The following is a 19,296-nucleotide window of genomic DNA, read 5'->3' on the forward strand; positions in this document are numbered from 1 at the left end:
GTTATCTTACTACAGGCAGATAGCAATGAGGGAGACAAGATGAGGAAAAAAGAAATTGAAACAGAGAAGGAAGGATGGAAGAGATAGGTGTTGACAGAAATTGCAGGCCAGACTGCCTGCCTCGGCTGTCTTTATCTTTCTCCGTATCTGCCTCATCTCATTCTTTTCTGAATCCTGTCGCTTTCCCTTAGCCCACAGGCTGGCTCCTGAAAACACAGTGTTATTTCCTTTATTCCAAATGCCTTCGAAAGGGGGCCTGCAAATGAGCAGAAAGCTGGTTGGGCTGCTATCCAAAAAAAAAAAAAAGAAAAAGAAACGGTGGGAAGAATTTTCCAGTACCCTTACCCATCCCCCACCGCTGCTAAGCAGGAAGGAAGGAGCAGGTCATTTAGACTCATGAACTTTCATAGAAGCGGAATCGTAGACCTGGGCACCCCAAACCTAAAAGAGCTCCATTTTAACAAGGTGCTCACCTGGCTTGAGTGCATACCGCACAGCTGTGGCCAGTGTTTGAACCAGTCTTTCATGTGTGTGCCTCCTGAGCACACACAACCCCAAGAGGGAAACAGGTCAGAGATCTTAAAGATTAAGATTTACACGAGTCTTTTAAATGCTAAAAATCCATCCTGGGATATGCCTCGGAGTGGATACATTCATTTTAAATAGCTCCTTCCCTGAGCGCTGCATTTGGTCTGTCCTCTTCCGGCCTGATGTCAACTGTGACAAATTCATAAGAATCCCTCTAACAGGGTCGGTTCTACAAATCCTAAAGGGATGTAGGGTATCCTGTTTTCCCTAGCTACTCCTGAATCTGAAGGATCAAGAGTGGGGAAAATTTAAATATTTTCAACCTGCCAGGTCCTGAGGCAAAGCAAATTCACCTATGCCTTGTTGAAACGGAGGATTCAGATGGTATGGGGCAGAAAGACACCACCAAAGAGTTAGTTCCCCTCGCTTTACAGAGGTGATCCTGCAGCCGAGGCTCCTAATGAGCAGTCTGGTGGCAAGAATCACAATGCAAAACAAATTAGCCGGGGAATTTCTCAGGTGTCAGTTTCAATGAGGGAGGAACAGACAAAGAATAAAAATCATTTCATGTAAAAGATTTCCAACTTTGAAGCTGCTCAGGGACTATTGACTTATAGCCTTATTTTTCTCAAGTGCGGTATCATCCCATGTGTCACGTTGACACGGTGAGGATTTCTTGTGAAATAATCCCTTTGCCAACATCAGGGAATCACCCTCCCCTTTGATCTAGGCAGATATGATCTTGAAAGTTGGCCTACTTATGCAGCTCCAGCGAGGTTGCTCTCAAAATAAGACCTCCGGAAGGGAAGAGGGGAGAAGAGCACACACAACGTAGAATGGGTAAGCCTTGGAGAGGAATATACACACACAAAGAGAGAAGATTCTAGAACGGGTATCCCACAAATAGAGACTACTGACATGATGTGTATAGGAAGCATTTTCTAGCCTCCGCGGGTTTTACTTAACCTGCAGAGACTGCCAACCCCCTTTCATACTTAGAACTGTGTGTAATGAACTCTTCACAGCACAGGGGCTAGAACAAAGACCCAAGCTTCTATCTTGAAGAATCTGAATTCTGTAGCTCTCTCTCTCTCTCTCTCTCTCTCTCTCTCTCACTGTGTGTGTGTGTGTGTGTGTGTGTGTGTGTGTGTGTGTGTGTGTGTGTGTGTAGGTGCACGTGTCTATGGAGGCCAGAGGTTGACATCAGGGAGCTTCCCTAATTCTTTTCTGTTTTATTTTCCAGACTCTCTCGCTGAACTTGGCACTCACTGATTTTGGTGGACTGGCTGGCCACTGAACCCCAGGGGTCCTGGAAGTAAAGTTCATGCTGCCATTCCTAGCTTTTTTTTTTTTTTTTTTTTTTTAACCAACTGAGCCATCTCCTCATCTCCAGACTTCTTTCTTCTCTACACACTACTTCGTCATTATAGGAGTGTTAGGTGCTCACCACAGCGACAGCACCATCGTATCATCATCTGCTGCGCATGTCAGCACAAAGATCCCAGCCCCCAGACCGGAAACATTTTCACGCTCATTTCCAGTTGCCCCTTGAGGAGTGGAGAGAGTCTGTGAAGCTTAGCATTTGATTCGAGCACACTCAGGGACCCCAGGAAAACTCCAAAGCTGTCGCATCACTTGTTGCAATCCCACCATTAAAATAGCACACATGTGTACACGGTCATGTATGCATATGCCCCCTCGGCCTTCAAAAGACTTTTTTCTCTATTTCGATTAGACTTTGAATCCAGCATTGTGACTCTGCAGGTCTGAGGACAGTCTAGCCTGCTTTACATTTGAGCCCACTCGGTGGCCAGCTCTACCCTGCTGTAAAAACAAGCAAACGTGAGCTCTTGTCTCCTCATCAAGTGCAGGCTGATGGGAACCAGGACCCATTCATAAAGACCTGGACGTTTTGCCTCATCAGAAGGAGTTTGGTGAACACGGAGAATTAAAATAGTTTATGAATGTGGAATGAGACCTCTGGGAAGGAACGCGATGGCGAGAGGGAGCATTTGGCTCACGGCTGTTTTCTCAAATGTGTTCTCCAAACCGACGACTACAATGCACCGATTGAGCAGTCTGTGTGTTCTTCTACCAGCCTGCTTAGGCCAATCAGCTGCACAGGGCTTTCTTGGAACCCCTCATTCTTGGGAATGGGGGCAGGGTGGACAGCTCTCTATAGAATCCTCTTGATATAAGAAAGGATTTCTTTTTAAAAGGACATCTTTTCTTTTCCCATCTGTTTCCTCTCACAGCACAGTTTGGGGTCAGATCAGGTCTTCTGGCATTCAGGAGGATAATATGGCCCTTTCCTTCAGTGACTGTGGGCATCCTGACTGGAAAGGGCTTACTTTTACCTCTTATTTTACCACAGAGAAGCACAGTGAGAGAGCACTCCGATGGCCTGTGTCTGAGAACTTGCCACAAATAAATGGGACGAATGAATTTTGAAGGGTTAAAAAAAAGGAAAGAAAGAAAGGAAGAAAGAAAGAAAGACCCCCAAAGGAGAGGGTGTTAATTGAATTTGGTTTTAAAAAATTGCAAATTCCAGGATCTACTTAAGGCAAATGAAGCATTAAGGCTGTGCAGCCCATTGTGTCTCCTGGACAGGACCTCCTGGCGTGGGAGGGGACACTATGCAGGCCTCTTCCTGACTGCTTTGTCTTTCAACATGGCGAGAGTTGGCCTCTCACTATTGGGATGTTCTGTGGAGTGACAGTGAACTCCCAGGCACAAGCAACTGCAAATTTCTCAATGAATCCAAGTAAAAGGGAGGAGGAAAACTAGATTTCGTATGCAGCTACTAAAAGGATGAAACGCCTTCCTCCTCTCCATCCCCTCCTCAGGGAATGAGCACCCTGAGCGGAGGGGTAATCAAGCTGATGGTGTGCTGGCTTCCAGGCAATACAAGTACTATGCCATCAGCCTGCTGGCCGTCCTAAGGGTAAGGGATTCCCTCTTCCTCCTCTACTTCTGCAAAACTCAAGCACAGAGCAGCGACACCCGTCCACACCCATCGCTGGTGCAGTGAGGTTTTGCTTCCAAAGACGGTGCTGAAGAAAACAGATTGAAAGTCATTTACAGTAAAAGGGTCCTGGTCAGGATGTGGGTGTGTGGACATTCAGTAAGCATGTTTAGAACTTGTTATAATAAAGCTTTGGAGGGGACAGTAAAGGACTGCCCCCACCAAAGCCCTGGCCAAAGATGCATTCTATGCTATTCTCTGTATTAGCAGTAAAAGAAGGGGAAAATAGAGTTTGTTTGTTTGTTTGTTTGTTTAAATGAGTTGCTGGCATTAGTGGCACACGCCTTTAATCCCACCACTTGGAAGACAAAGACAGGTGGATCTCTGTGAGTTCGAGGCCAGCCTGGTCTACAAACTGAGTTCCAGGACAGCTAGAGCTACACAGAAAAACCCAGTTTTGAAAAAAAAAGGGGGGGGGGGATGGGGAGGGAAGGAGGATTTGCTCAAATGGACAGGCACATCATCTTCTAGATGATGAAATAGGTTCGATGTTTTTAAATCAAAATGATAACGGATGGGAGAGACGGCTTGGGGCTGCAGAGTACTTGCTGTCCTTGCAGGAGACCTGAGTTTGGTTCCCAGCACCCACATCAGGTGGCTCACAACCACCTGGAACTCCAGCTCTAGGGGATCTGACTTCCTCTTCCGGTCTCTGTGGGCACAGCACACACACAGCACACACATACACACACACACACACACACACACACACACACACACACACAAAGAGAGAGAGAGAGAGAGAGAGAGAGAGAGAGAGAGAGCAAACACTTTCACAGATAAACAGATAAACAAACACATAAGTAAAAATTTAAAAACTAAAATTTACAATGTGACAAAAGTAATTGTGGTTGATAATCTGTATTAGAATGTGCCATACTTACATCTCATTGTTAAATTAAAAAGATAAGCCAGGTATGGTGGTACATAGCTGTAATCCCTGCACTCAGGAGGATGAGGCAGGAGGATTGACATAAGTCTGAGGCCAACCTATTCTGTTTCCAAATAGGCTTCATTATTTTTTAAAGTATAAAATACAGTTCTTTTTATTTGCGGCTGATTTTGTTTTGTGTGTTTGTTCATTTAGCAACTAGAAAACTCCACTATCAGTTCAAAATCCAAGACCGATGTGATTCTTTGAGGGTTCTTCTTGTTCTTGTTCTTGAGACGAGTTCCCTTGCACATAGGCTGGCCTCAGACTTCCTCTGTAGCCAAGGATGTTTTTAAAGCCCTGCTACCCCTGCCTCTAGAATTACAGGCATGGACCACTGTAGCAGAATCTTATTAATAAAATCAAACCTGAGCCAAGTATTGGGATGAACACTGGAAGATCAGAGAGACAGAACAAGCCACAGCTTCCTCACCTGGCCAACTTCTCAGCTGATCTTGTTTCCTCAGACTGGAAGTCTCTCTGTCCTCATATCTGAATGGCTCTCAGCTGAACTGTGCTGCTCAAAACCTAAAAGCTTAACCATCCAAATGCTTCTAGTTTCTGTTCTCCACACCTTATATATCTTTCTGATTTTGCCATCACTCCCTGGGATTAAAGGCTCACTTCTTGGAATTAAAGGCGAGTGTCACCATGCCTGGCTGTTTCCAATGTGACCTTGAACTCACAGAGATCCAGAGGGATTTCTACCTCTGGAATGCTAGGATTAAAGGTGTGAGTGCCACCATTTTCTAGCCTTTGTATCTAGTGGCTGTTCTGTTCTCTGACCCCAGATAAGTTTATTAGGGTGCACACTATTTTGGGGAACACGATACCACCACAGACCGCTAAGCCTGATGTGGCACAAAGTACCAAGCCCAGAACTATGTGCATGCTAAGCAAGTACTCTATCAATTGAGCCACATTCCCAGGCCCCCTCCCCCACCCCCACCCCGAGACCTATGGGGTTTTAGGGATTGGTCTGGAAGCTCTGAGCTATATTTCTTATGCGTTACTTCTACTTCCCTTCTCATTGAGTCCCTGTGACTATCGCCTTCCTGACCAGAACAAGTAGCACAACTGGCAGGGTTAGACATGCAAAGAAGGAGCAGCTTGGGCCAGGCCAGACTCTGAGACCCTCCCAGACCCTCTCTTAGAGGCATATATTTGTTCCCCACAACCACTCATATGCGAAAGCCCACCTCTCTATGTGATACTAAATCAGTGTTCTATTGCTGTGAAGAGACACCACGACCATGGCAACTCTGATAAAGGAAAAATGTTTCACTGGGGCTAGCTTATAGTTTCAAAGGTTTAGTTCATCATCAGCATGGCAGGAACCATGGTGGCACACAGACAGACTTGGTGCTGGAGGAGCTGAGAGTTCTACATCTTGATCCGCAGGCTGCAGGAAGAGAAAGACACTGAGCCTGGCTTGAGCATTTGAAACTCCAAAGCCCACTCCCAGTGACACATTTCCTCCCACAAGGCCACACCTCCTAATTCCTGTCTGATGACCAAGCACTAAAATACATGTGCCTATAGGGGCCATTTCTATTCAAACCACCACAAATACTAATTGGAGGTAGGACCTCTAGAAACTTGTGGATTTGGTGTGAGGTCTCCCCATGATGACATGAGTTTTTGCTGTGGTTTAAAGGTCAATGTCCCCCAAAATTCCTAATTTGAAACTTAACCCCCAAGATGTTGTTATTAGAAGGGAGAGCATTTGAGAAAGCGTTGGGTCAGAGGGATGGAGCCCCCATGAAAGGAGCCATGCCTTCTATAATTATAAAGCAGCTAAGAAAGAGAGACCCACTCTACTTCTGTGACATGGAGACACAGCAAGAGGTCCTCTGCACAAAGGTTTCTGCGAAGAACCACACCTAGCAGGGAGCCTCCTGCCAGGCTGATTCCTTAACTCCAACTCCGGTGACTGTGGTTAGACGGATGCGAGCCCAGAGCCTGTTGGCAACTTACCTTGGGCTGTTGCTGGCCCCCTTACTAGTCATTGCTGGCCCACCTCTGTCTGACCTAACAACCCTGTGATTAACAAGTCTTGGGCTGTATTAACAAAACCAGTCAAAAGGCTAAGGATGTTATCGAATGCCCCCACTTGGCGGTACGGCTCCCCCATCTAACGTCTCTGCCAATACACTTTTAAAGTGCATTGATTTATGACTTCCTTCTGTTACAATAAAAACTTCATCAAACTGTGCCCATACCAGAGTGTTGAGTTTAGAACAACCTGACTGTGTTCCCAGGCTATGGTCACCCCTATTTGGCTTCAAAGCAAACTGTCCCTTTCTTAACTTCTTTTGAGACTAGGGATGTGTTTTTATATCAACAATGGCATCTTTGATGTAGAGTTAGCCCTTACCAGATAATGAGTTAGCTGTCACCTTGGTTATAGGTTTACTGACTTCTAGAGTTCTGAGCAAGAATTTCTGTGGTTCTGCAGGCAGCAGAAGACATTTTGGTTTTTTTGTTGCTGCTGTTGTTCTGGTTTGGTTTGGTTTTTGGTTTTCCGACACAGGGTTTCTCTGTATAATAGCCATGGCTGTCCTGGAACTCGCTTTGTAGACCAGGTTAGCCTCGAACTCACAGAGATCCCCCTGCCTCTGCCTCCTGAGTGCTGGGATTAAAGGTGTGCACCATTACAGCAGCTGAATAGATGAAGACAATGCTGTCCTATGAGAGATGGCAGAAGCTGGCTCCCTGCCTCCAGGCACACAGAGCCAGGAAAGGCCATGTCTGTGGTGAGAAGGTGGCCGTCTACCAAGCAGAAAAGGGGTCCTCACCAAAACATGACCATGCTGGTTCGGTATTCTTGGACTACTTACCCTCAGAACTCTAAAACATGCGTGCCTGCTGTCTAAACCACTCTGCACAAGCTGACTCTCAACTCTGTCCCCACCTCACAGCTGGCAAGCCTGTCCCTGTCACCTTCCTTCCTCACGGCTAAAAATAACCCCTCCTTACCCAGGCCTAACAGATCTCCATTTCCTTCCTTCCTTTGTGCTGCAGATGATGGGATTAAGCTAATTTCCGGAGCTGGGGGAGGGGGGGACTCGGAAACAACGTGTGTGTGTGTGTGTGTGTGTGTGTGTGTGTGTGTGTGTGTGTGTGTGTGTGTAGGCTGTTTACACACGGCACACAGACGACCATGGTAGCACTGCCTGGAGACAGGTTTTCAATCTCATCTTTCTAAGGAGATACTGTTATTCACATTTCCATCTGGACTCAGTGTCCTCCAACAAGGTCTTTCCGACGTGTGTGTCACTGTCTGGTTCTTATAAACATCCTCTTGAAGGAGGTGAAAGGTCATCCTAACTTCCATCAGCAAAAGCAAGAAGGCATTAGCGAAGCCTGTCTCGTCGGTGATGTATTTTAGAAACCTCCTGGCAACTGGCCTTTTGTTACTCAAGTGAAATGCTTTTGAAACACAGAGACACAAAACAAAATACACACTGTCTGGGTATGTTCACACACAAAATTGCTGGACTTGACAGAGCAGGAATGTTTTGCTGAAAGTCAGTGTGGAGAGGGTCAGCGGACAGATAACAGAGAGGCAGGACCCCACTGAGGTGGAATTTCCACACAGCCACACCTCTGTTTGTCTCTAAATATACCCTGTTGTTATTTGGCCTGGAAATTTTAGGCGTAACCACACTGGGTGATCAACCTTGCTTTCTTTCCCAAAGTCAAAAGCATCATGAAGAATGGTCTCACCGTTCACCACCATGAGAGCATCAGGAAGGATGTTATGATAATTAAGCCAGTAGTTGTCATCTCCCCCAAACACTACAGAACAATTTAAAAGCGTGGAGGTGGAAGGTTGGGGTGGAAAGGGAAGTACAGCGAGTTGTAGACAAGTCAAGTGCTGATGAGTGGAGGTGGGTGCTGTTCAGCTCAGATGCCCTCCAGGAAGAAAGAATGGTGCTTTCTGAAGGCAAGGGAGACTGGAGAAAGATCAGAAAACAACCCTAAGTAAAAGGGCCATCACAGACTTCTGAACACCCGTGAGCTTCATCGGGAGAGGACAAATCCACACACTCAGGCAGAACCCCTGAGTCACAAATCCGTGCCATACTGTCCCCACAGGCAGGACATCCAAAGAGTGACATCTCCAGGGTTAGGAAGGGAGCTAAGTTTGTAGAGTGCTTGCCTAGCATGGAGGAAGCCCTGAGTTCACTTCCTAACACTACATAAAACTAGGTCTGGTGGTGTAAGCCTATAATGCCAGCCTTTGTGAGATGGAGGTAGAGGGCTCAGAAGTTCAAGGTCATTCTCGGCTATCTAGTGAACTCAAGCCCAACCTGGACTATGTTAGACCCTGTCTCAAACAAATCAAGAGCAAAACAAACAAAGGTAGAATTTATTTCTCCAGTCAGAAGTACCAGTACTGGTAGACATGCCAAGTGACAGGAAGGTAGAAGCGGGACAGAGGAGCTCAAAGACACGAACAGAGAGAACTGGAGCTGCTCTTCCAAGTGCTTTGTCTGTCACAGGGTCACTTGTAGTGCTCTGTCATGGTTCCTTTTAAGTTTTGGTCTACCTTTGAGATACCTAGTTTGTCCAATTACTATAGGCAACTTGCGTTACTATGGCTTTGTTGTATATTTTAATAGCCAAATGAGCCTTTTATTTTACTTATGTTTTCTTTTTAATATTGACTTGGCTGTTTTGTTAAAGGTTTTTGCTGAATCTTTGTTGTTGTTGTTTTTTTCCAAAAATTTATTGAGTACCTAAAAGAAAATATAATGGGAAGAATCATATTCTTTATAACATTAAACTGTTAATGAATAAATAAATTTATCATTATCGCTTTATATAACACTTATGAGAGACTTAAAGTTCTATTCTGTGGTAGCCTGATGTACTCCTAGTTTATTCAATTTCTAAATTACATTGTTTTTGTTGCCTTTGGAATGACATCTTATTTTTTTATTATTATATTGATAATTTTTGTTATTACTTTATTTCCTGGATGAAATCAATATGAAACAGAAGCATTATACTTCTTTCTTAGTTAATTTTCTATTGCTGAGATAAGACACCATGGCCAAGGCAACTTATAAAAGAAAGCATTTATTTGGAGCTTACAGTTTCAGAGGATTAGAGTCCATGATCATGGCAGCAGGCAGCCAGGCATGGCACTGGAGCAGTAGCTGAGACCTTACATCTTGATCCACAAGCATGAGGCAGAGAGAGCTAAATAGGAATAGCATGGGCTTTGGAACCTCAAAACCCAGCCCCAGTGACACATCTCAACCAGCAAAGACACACCTCCTAATCCTTCCCAAACAGTTTCACCAACTGGTGACCAAGCATTCAAAAACAGGTGAACTTATGAGGGTCATTCTCATTCAAACCACCATATCCTCTAACTTACTGATTCCTTCCTGCCAACAGGGAATGAAGTTTTCCTGAGTTCAGACATTTCAGGGATAATGTCCAGGAGAGAAACTTTCTCCTCTAGTTCCTACTCTCTTTGATTCCCCTGACCCTTCTTTCTCTTAGATCTTTTTCAAGTCAACTCAGAGCATCTATCCAACACCTTTGCAGATTCTACCCCCTCTTAGCCAACCAGAGGAGGAATTCAACTTCAGGTCCCTGCTTGCTTCTCACCCAAAGTGCTCTGAAGTTGAGAAGTTCTAGGGCATGAGTAAAGGGATGAAATCTAGACCTGCGAATGAAGAAAACTAGGTGCCAGTTCTGGCAATATGTTCATCTCCTCCAGGAGCACTCTGGCGATCTCCCAACTGGTTCCCTTAATGATTGCAGAAAGTCTCTTTCCCAGCCAAGCCTTAATTTGCCTTGGAGCCATCACAATGTGGTCTCTGGGGAAGAGAAGACTCTCTGCAGTCTATTTGACTTTGATCTCGCCCCATTCGAGATGAGGTCCAGCATAATGGTGTGATGGAACCTCTCGCTCCTGCTTATTGAGCTTCTGTGTGCCACAACACACATCACAGTAGCTATAAATGGCTCTCTGTCTGCCAGTCCCAGTGGACAGACAGCACCAGCTCTGCGGTTCTGTTCTGATTTGTTTGGATGCAGCAGTGACAGCTGATCCTTCTAGAAACCCTCCTTGGACCCAAAGAACACTACTGACGCTATGGGATCCAAATCTTCCTTTCTCCTTGCCATTCCAAGACCAGCATGGAAAAGAGCCCCATCCCATAGATTAGCATGTACAGGTTGAGAGGGGACGGGGCAAGATAATAAAATACCCAAGACCCAAGTTATCAGTGGCTCGCCTGTAGTCTTACCAAATTCTTGGATATTTGTCCACAAACGGAGGCCTCTAACTCCGGAGAACATACTACCCACGGAAGATACTCACTCCATGCTGTTTCATGCCCCTCTGCCTTCAATCACGTTTTTCCTTCCTGGCTTTTCCTTTCCTTCCACTAATGCCTCCCATACAACCTTCAATAGTTAACGAACACTCCCAGTTGAGAAAAGACAAAACATCAAATTGTAAGGTTTACAGTGAAATCAGCCGGATCTTAAAAACCAACTCCTTTGGGGCCCTTTACTTATGCCTGTTTCCACAGCAGAATTTATCACATCCTCCCTCCTCAGTCACTGGGTACCACTCCAGGGCAAGTATATTCATCACACTCAATTAGGCTAAAAAACCAGAAGGGTCTCAAAGAAATCTGCGTCTGTCCCCCTCCCCCGCTCCTGCCTGACACTGAGCTGAGGCGGAAAGCAGGACTGATATTGTAAGAGATGTTTGAGACTTTACTATCCCGGCTTTGTGTCTTCATGTAAATCTGTTCACCTTTGCTCTCTCCCTCTCATCACTTCGATCAGACTGTGTGGTCCACACAGAGGACCAATGCCCGGTCACTTTGTCCTCAGCTCTCCCAACTCAACCACGGGGACAGAAGTTCTCAATATATACTGGAGAGTTTATTTGGTTTGGTTGGTGGCCGTGGGACTGAGGGTGAAACCCGGGGCCTCCTTACATGCTGTCCAAATGTCCTGCAATTGTGCTATATCCACAGCACGTTGATGGGAACTGGTTGAGTCTGTATCTACAACTTCCATTCGGGTCTGGGAAGTCCTGGCCGTCCTACAGAAAATAGCCAGCCTGGTTTCTCAAGGGAGCCATGTCAAAGGCTGGGAATCTAGCTTGGTGGCAGAGTGCTTGTCTAGCATGCACAAGGGCCCAGGGTCAGTCCACAGCACCACAAAAACAATTACACTCTACAACAAAACTGATTGTAGATCTAACCAATGGAGCTACTGCATTCCTGGCAGGGTGGCATCTGCAAAGGAAGTGTTTGCTGTGGGTTGCACGTCATTGCTCATGCGTGGTCCTGCATCCCTTGGGTTTTGTTTCCTCATTGAAGAAGAAGGCATTTCTGTTCCATATTTTCTCTCACTCAAGGACTGGTCCAGCCTCTACAACCTGTGCCCAGGAGCAGACAGTGTAGCCCCAAGGATTTTTCAGCCCCTTGATAAATGTATCATTATGCATTCACCACAGAGGGCGAGGCACATTGTTGTGTTTCCAACAGCCAGCAAGAAAAATCCTGCTGAGAAGGATGAAGAAAGCTCCTGCGGTTAATTGGTGGAGTTGTTGGATTGTTCACATTCTCCCAGGGTTCCCAAGCACAGGGATCTTGACCAGCCTGCTGGAGAAATGAACCAGGGTGGAGTAGAGGGGAATCTCTCATTAAAATCCCAGTCAAGCCCTTTTAACACTTTTCCCCCTCATGTCAGTAGTTTTGAGGCCAGGATGTTACACTTGTTGAATGTCATCATCATAACAAACCTCTGTTCTTTCCTAAAACCTGAAATCACTGGCTGTCTTTGGGAGAATTTTGTAGGAGGTGTGTGCTGGAAAGCTCCCATGCTGGGGTCCCAGGAGAGGTATGGTTATACTAGGAGGTCTCTGTATGTGCATATATGTGTCCAGACATACATGTACTCCTAACAAGTCCAAACTATTATGACACATTCCAAACTGCGTGTGCTCACTCATTATTCTCTCTCTCTCTCTCTCTCTCTCTCTCTCTCTCTCTCTCTCTCTCTCTCTCCCCTTCTCCTCTCTTTCCCTCTCTGTGTCTGTCTGTCTCTGTCTCTGGTATCAAGATGAAAAAGAACTGGTTATTTCTCAAAAGTGATTAAGTCAATGCCTGGGAAACCCTCCCATGTAAAGGTTTCTGGCCTTGTATATGCCTGATGCATTGTATGTACAGTTCTCCCTGCAGCTGCCCTACACTCTGGCTGTGCTTTCAGGGAGCTACCAGCAGTCATGTCTGTTCAACATGGTCCTGTGTCCCAGGGCACAACTCCTGAGACAAGGTGAGTACCAGGCCTACCCTAGTGGGATTCCCAAAGGCTAGACCCCAAGACTGCAGAAAAGAAAGATACTCTGTTGCAGCTGCTTGTTGGCTTGTAGGCTGAAAGGAAGCTGAAGCCACCGTGGTAAACAAAAGAGAGAAAAAGGACAAGCAGATCGAGAGACTGCTACCCAAGTGCCCAATGACCCAACTAATGAGTGCCATGGGTCTAGGGCTGACCAACAGGCTAACTTCTGCAATGGTGGGGAAAGGATCCTTTCACTGGTGTGCAGGGCTAAGCAAGAAATTCAGGAGGAAAAAAGATAACTCATTGTTTCGGTGCCTCCTATGCTCTTTCTACTGCCTTCAGCCGCAATGAAACATATCATCAAGCACATTTTATTTAGGGACAAGCATCAGTATAATATCACCATAAATTCTGACCCATATTAAAATAGGTACTTAGATTCCTTATGATATCTATTTATCTGCCCAGATTATTGAAAAAACCCCATGAGGAGAAAACCCTGGAAGAAAAGGTGATCTGAGGAACAGACACAAGGCATCATAATACTAATATTTTACAAAGGGGAGGAAGTCACTCAAAGTGCCATTGAAAGGATTGCTTGTCCCAAGCCTTCCCCCAGCTTCCTAGTCATCATCTTGTTCCCTATTAATACCATTAATATAATCATTAAATCGTCATTCCTATGACTATGACTCCTCTGTTTCCAGATCTTTCCTTTAAAAAAAAAAAAGACATGAACATAGAAGCATGTGGAAGATTTTCTACACTCAACCAATAATACAATAGCATGAATTCACTCATCAGATTAGTTAATTGGTATTTTAAAAGCTCAGGGACTTAGGTTATCAGATGGCAATCTTTAATGAGTAAGAAAACTCGCCGGGCGGTGGTGGCACACGCCTTTAATCCCAGCACTTGGGAGGCAGAGCCAGGCGGATCTCTGTGAGTTCGAGGCCAGCCTGGACTACCAAGTGAGTTCCAGGAAAAGGCGCAAAGCTACACAGAGAAACCCTGTCTCAAAAAACCAAAAAAAAAAAAAAAAAAAAAAAGAGTAAGAAAACTACCCTTTCTCAAGTTGGAGAACATTGCCAAGTCTCCATTACATACTCGACATTCACTGGTGACAACGAACAAACACGACCCTATTCCTTTCTCCAGAAGCTTAAAATTAAGTGGGGACCAGGACAAATGGACATGTAACAAGTGCAGTATGCTGTAACCAAAGCTTACACCTAGTAGAGGAGTAGCATGCTGGATGTGATAGAGGGTCACAGAAGGGCTATAGCTTGGGCTGGGTCTTCAGCACAGCTAAAAATCCATAAAGCAGGTGCCCTTCCTGCCAGACACCAGCCCTTCACACAAGCGGCATGCTGAGTGAATCTGTGCTGTGGGGCTTAGTGCAGCTCCCTGTCAACAGAAGAGGGAAAAGCCTGGAAGGAGCAGATTGTTGTTGAAGCTGCATCACAAAAGCTCTTATCCCATACCATGAGATGTGAACAATAAAACCAACGGAAAAAAGAGAAGGTAACTATGAAGACAGGAGGTAGGGTGGGGAGGGCTGTGATCAAAGCATATTACATGTGTGCATGAAGCTATCACTGAAAATCCAGTATTTTGTGTAAATAATAGATTCTCATCACAATGGGGTCTTTTTTTTTTTTTTTTTTTTTTTTTTTTTTTAATATATGCAGCCCCTGGAAACTTGGCTAAGTTTCACAGGTTCCCTGCTGGCCATTAAGAGGGCTCTTTCCAATTTTTATTTTAGATTTATTTATTTTATTTTATGTATGTAAGTGTTTTTTTCTGCATACATGTATGTGTACTACATATATGCCTGGCACCCACAGAGGTCATAAGAGGGCATCAGATCCTCTGGAGTTACAGATAGTTGTGAGTCAGCATGCGGGTGCTGGGAATGGAAACCTGTTCCTCTATAACACTGAGGAAGTTCTCTTCACCACTGAGCGGTCTCTCCAGCCTCCTCATCTTGACTTTTGATGAGGAAGAATTCAGAGACCGGCCAGATGGAAAACCAGTTTGACTCTCTCAGCTTTTCAGGTCCTAGGATCCAAGCTCTGAGGTCACAAATAGTTTCTCATGAGATCTTTTCTTTTGTTTTGATTATGTGTTGGGCTTATCACAAGTGTGCATGACTTCCTTTTAACACTTCCTTAGCTTGTAATCCTACTTCCAAAACAGACTGACACTCAGGCAAAGTTTTATGGATGAGAACTTAAAGGTTTCTCGGCATTTAGACTCAACTCATTTAGGCATGTGAGATCCACATACATGAGATGCTGTCTTAGACAAGACCTGTCAATGTGAAAGCTGCCCCTCCTGCTCATGATCACTAAGGGCCATCTTAGTCTAAATGCTGGAGTTAGGGAATCTCACTCAGTTGGCAAAGTGCTTGCCTAACATGTATGAGCCCCTGAGTTTGATCCTCAATACCACATGAACAAAGTCTGGCAGCACACCACCTATAATCCTAGCACTCAAGAGGTAAAGACAGAAGGTTTAAAGTAATTAGTTTTGGCCAGCCAGAGCTGCATGAGATTCAGTCTTAAAAAAAAAAAAAAAAAAAAAAAAAAAAAAAAAAAAAAATTGTGCTGGAAATCTGTGCTGGGGCTCTGTGTAATAGATCATTTGCCTAACATGTACAAAGCCCTGGGTTTGATAACCAGTGCCACAAAACAGAATACACACACACACACACACACACACACACACACACACACACACACACTAAACATCTTTGAGAAGGGAATAAAAAAATAAATAAATAAATAAAAAGATAGTTGTTCTTTTTCAGTGAAAGACACCAAAAACAAAACAGAGCATTGGAAGAGGGTATTTTAATATCAAATCAGACTAGCTACAACTTCAAATTTTTATTATAAATATAATCCAACTTATAAGACTAGAGCATCCACTCAAAGTGATCCTGCCAGTACTCAGCCAACATTAAATGCATATGTGTGCTTTGGCCCACTCAGTAATCCTACCCCTGAGCCATAGATGCAGCATGTGGGGATTCTCATCCCTAAAAGTGAGTTGTCCTCATGGGGATGTTTGGGGCGGGGGGGACCATGCAGGTATGTTAGTGGAGGCATTTGTAGCAATGGGAATTAAAGGTTATCCAGGAACTCATCAGTGTGAGGATGGAGATGCTGGAATAATATAAAACCACGAGCAGCACACGGCAGCTATGAGGCAGGGCAGCGTGCTGAGCAGAACAAAACAAGAGGAAAGAAGTTCGTTTCGTTTAGATTTGTTTTGTTTTGAGACAGAATTTTGCTGGGAACCTTCAGCTAGCCTCAAATTCACATCCTCCTGCCTCCACCCGTGAGTGTGAGAATTATGGGCATCTGTCACCAGTGCCATCTAGAATGAGATATTTTAATATGTCATATACCCAAATTTAAAACAGGTGGTTTCAAAACACAAACTAAGGCATGTTTGGAAGAACACCGGCAGCTCTAAGATCGTATGCAGACGTGGTAAATTGACGGCGTGCACCAAGGACAAAGCAGGGGTGGGAACGGGATGGAAAGTCAAGTTGTAGAGAAGGGCCTTGAGAAGATCAGCACTGCAGAATGCAGGGACAGAGGCTGAGGCCATGGAGGCCTGGTGGGCTACAGGCTGAGGCCACCGTACCACGGGGGCTTAGCGGGTGGAGTACAATGAGCTCCCTTTTTGAAAGCATGCGACACTGTGTTCCATGTCTGGACAATACCCACTCTTTGGAGCATGGATATTTAATTGACCAATATGTAAATAAATGAGTGAATAGAAGAAACAATTAATCCAAGAGAGGGTGTCCAGGAGACACAGAGTCATTCTCTGTAAATTACTTGTCAGCAGGACTCATGTATGTGATACACTGTGTCGAGAGCTAGGTTATTAGAAAGGAACAGTGGGCCCCGGGACACTGGAAAGCATGCCAGGTTCTTGACCCAGCTGTGGAAGGTTAAGAAGAGCACCCTAAGAGACTAATACTAAGTCTGAAGAGATAAGTGAGCAGGAGGGAGAGAATGATTCTTAAGAGTCAGGAGAAATTTGGTATGCAGTCTGAAATCGACTATAGTAACTGACAGCTGCTTCAGAAGTGCCCGTCTTTCTCATCCCAAGATAGAGCACAGCACTTTAAACCAGGGAAGGTGCATAGCGTGGTTCATGTTCTGGAACCGTCTTCATCACAGACTGATCCCCAGCTAGGAATTAAAAACAAAGAACCATTCCATTCTCCTTCCAGAGCAAGCGAGCGAATGCACCCCTCCAAGTGGAAACCACCCGGAGCAGTCCTCCAGGAGGCAAGCTTTCTGTCGCCCTGAAATCATTTCGGCTCTCCTTGAGAGTGACCCAAGTCTCATGGAGAGGAGAGGCTCTCCGCCTGCCAAGCTAGTTCTTGTGTTTCTGCTTCTCCTTTCCTCACAGTTAGAATTCTTCATCGGCATGTGAACCCAGATGCTCATCACTGCCACACTTGACAGGTCTCACTCTGGAAGATAATATCATGTGTGCACGAGGCTTTGGGCTTGAACCAGCTTGGTGAACTGAAGCTAAGGCCTTAGCAGGGCTGATACTAGAGGGAACCCACACAAGAGCTTCCCCCTTAGGGAGTCTGGACCTTGAGCTAGCGTCAGCATGGCTGGAGGGCTGGTTAAAGGAACACAGTACCCGTTGGCCTGTTAAGAACTAACATCTCTAACAAGGCCTGTGACCTTGCTGCTGCGGCTGAGGGAATCACACTTTCCGAAGAACCAGTGTACCATGGCATTTACTGATGAAGATAATGAAACCCAGAAGATAGAAGGAGCCTGTGTAAACTCAGAGCAATTTAAACTCAGAGCTAACCCAGGCCTTAAGAGGATGGAAGGATAGGAAACAGAAAGAATGGAGATTTTTGGACCGAGGCCCACACTATCATTGGCTCACTGATACCCACGAGATATCCTTCAAACATGTCCTCCTTCCTCCCCCATCCAAGCTTGAGACGTGCTGCTGAGTACTGGATGGAGTTGCAACAGCAGTGGAAGAGAAATAGGAAGAAACTGAGCACAACCAAGCCCTGGACTTCACTGCAGGGCGGTCTGCCGATGCCGCACAGTGTGTTTCCAGGCCCCTGCACAGGCTCCAACAGGGCCCTGGTCAAAACTAGGAGAACCAAAGAGAACCTGGTGACAGCCGTCCTATGCTTTAATGACAATCTGAAAAGGCAGAAGCACAGCGTCCTGCTCAAACCAGGTGCAAGTGCTCCACCTGTCAGCGCCTGTCCCCACCCAGGGGACAAACTTGACCAAACAAATCCCCCCCAGAGAAACCCTCCGAATACAAAGGGCTCCAGCCAGCCTCCATTCCCCATTGTCACTCGGCCATTGTGTGGGTTGTATTCCGGGAGAATGATGGCCAAGGCGGTTGTAGAACTTTCAATGCTTTACACAGATGGGGGAGGGAGGGACGCTAAACAAAAGCAGCCACAGGCCTGTTTACTCGAGAGACTTAATTGGCTTCACGAAAGTGCAGGAAGTGTAGACTTTTGCTCTCATTTGTCAGGCCCTAGGGAAGAGCTGGACTGGACAAAGATTCTGAGGTGCCCCCCTCCCCCGTCCCATTGTCTGTCCCCTCCCTCTCTTTTATGAGGAATTTGATGGGGGAAGACAAGTAAGTCATCAGATGCGGCCCCTGCCATCAGTAATGTCAGTTATTGAGTCTAAGGTGCATTGTTTGGGCATTAAGAGTTCAGAGGTCAAGCCTCTCTGGACCCAGGACCCAGAATATGGCAGATATCTCACATAAGACGCTGAATTTTTTGTTTAGAGCAATGGAATCATTATGAGATTTTTTTTAAAAAGGGGATTACTTTTAACTATGTATACGCTTGTGTGTCTGTAGGAAGGGGTGTGGGAGCCTATGAATATAATTGCCCTCAGAGGCCAGAAGAGAATGTGGGAGCCCCTGGAGTCAGAGTGACAGGTGGTTGTAAAGCTGACACGTGGGTGCTGGGAACTGAACATGGGTTCCTCTGCAAGAGCAGGACCCATCTTAACTACTGAGCATCTCCGCAGCCCCATGGGATTATGTTTGAGTAAACCATATCATCACGTTATTTCCAAGAATGGACATTTCCTGCACTGAAAGATGTATGATCCCGAATGTCACAAAAATGTAGTTTTGTTCATTGAATTGTTCCCTTCAGTGAGATATCAGTCACTGGGCTGGTGAACACCTGTGTCTCTATATCCAAGTTTGCTTCAGGTTGCCCTTCAGGGCTACATGAAGGCATGCAATGTGTATTTTCCCCAGAGATTTGTGGTCACATCATGATTGATAAGGAGGGCTTCTGTATTTCATTCCAGTGACTCCTAATCTCAGTTGACCAGGGTAGTTGAGCAAACCATGTCACAGTTATTTCATCTGAAAACATGTCACCTGGTAATTCCACGGCTTTGTAAACAACAAGCAATATGTTAGTGGACATTTA

Source organism: Peromyscus maniculatus, chromosome 5 (genome assembly GCF_049852395.1).
Source record: "Peromyscus maniculatus bairdii isolate BWxNUB_F1_BW_parent chromosome 5, HU_Pman_BW_mat_3.1, whole genome shotgun sequence".
NCBI classification, from domain to species: Eukaryota; Metazoa; Chordata; class Mammalia; order Rodentia; family Cricetidae; genus Peromyscus; species Peromyscus maniculatus.